This window comes from Lynx rufus, unplaced genomic scaffold, assembly GCF_022079265.1.
Source record: "Lynx rufus isolate CCGP_SWC_20201006 ecotype Redwood Valley unplaced genomic scaffold, mLynRuf1.p SCAF_2, whole genome shotgun sequence".
NCBI classification, from domain to species: domain Eukaryota; kingdom Metazoa; phylum Chordata; class Mammalia; order Carnivora; family Felidae; genus Lynx; species Lynx rufus.
In genome coordinates, this window is record NW_025814834.1 from 57,604,708 (window position 1) to 57,605,990 (window position 1,283).

General features: G+C 43.6%; 1 pseudogene; it reads right to left on the reverse strand.

The window, feature by feature from the left end:
* Positions 1–512: 512 nt before the first annotated feature.
* On the reverse strand, positions 513–1,283 carry LOC124514189 (40S ribosomal protein S4-like; annotated as a pseudogene).

The window sequence follows — 1,283 nt, forward strand, 5'->3', positions numbered from 1 at the left end:
TTTTAGAGTCACTGACGTCACAGAATTAACCCAAAACAGAGGTTTGCCCTTAATTACACCAACAGCTTTAGGTGCAGATGTTAGACAATGGGATGCTGGACAACTGAAGATATTCTTCCTTTACCCTCCACTACCTGAATCTTACCTTTGTTAAGTGCCAAATCATTCTTAAAGACTTGGCTCAAGGTATTTTTTCCCTGAATCCCTTTCCCCTCCTCCAAGGAGAACTGATTGGTCTATTTCTTCACTTGAATTGAGACTGAATACAATCTGTATTTCTTTTAGATCTCTCTCCATGCCCATATGCACCTCCCCCCTCCCCTAATATCTAGAATGCTGAACTTCTTTTGGTACCTGTATGTCAAGCAGAATGCCTGGAACATAGCATGTGATAAATATTTATTAACGGAAGGATAACATTTTGGGGTATCAGATTATACAATATTTATTTATGCTATATTATCTTTCATTATATGCCAAGACTCTTCTATTCAAGTCACCTAGAAATCATTTCACCCACTGCTGTGTTTGGCCACCAGTCTCTTGTCTCTCACTTCAGCAATGGTGAAGTGGATAGCTTTTTCTTGGGGAAGAGAAATCCTCTGCCTTTTGTTGCCTTTGCCAATAACAAGAGCGTTGGGGAGTTGGATGGCGAAGCTATTGCCACTGGCATCTTTCACATGAACCACATCAAAAGAAGCAGGGTGTCTCTATTGGTGATCACACCAGTTCTTCCCAGGTTAGCACCTCCAGTTGCCACACACGGGTTACCAGAGTCAGACTTGATGAAGTTGGTCATCTTGCCAGTCTCCACATCATTCTGAATGGTGTTGTTCACCTCGATGAGGGAATCAGGGTAGCGGATGGGGTGAGAATCATGGGTCACCAGTTGAGGGATTCCTTTTGTTCCCACAACGATCTTTCTCACTTTGCGCAACTTGTACTTGGCCACTCTTGGTGTCAAAGATTGGACGGAAATTCTTTACAGTCTTGTCAGTCTTGATGACATCCATAAACCAGTAAGATAGGTGATATCAGTTTGGACCTTGCCATGCATCTTACTGAACTGCTGCGTGCAGATCTTCTTGATTTCATCTTTTGTTAGGGCATACTTAAGTCTGTTCCTTAGGGAAATGATGAGAGGGAGACATTCCCAGCTTGTGAGGACTGGCAGATGGGCAAGGAGCAAACACACTGGTCAGTTTATCCAGCCTCCAATGCTTTGCAGCCGCTACACATTACCGATGCTTCTTGGGACCAAGAACCGTGGTTGCACTAGGCAT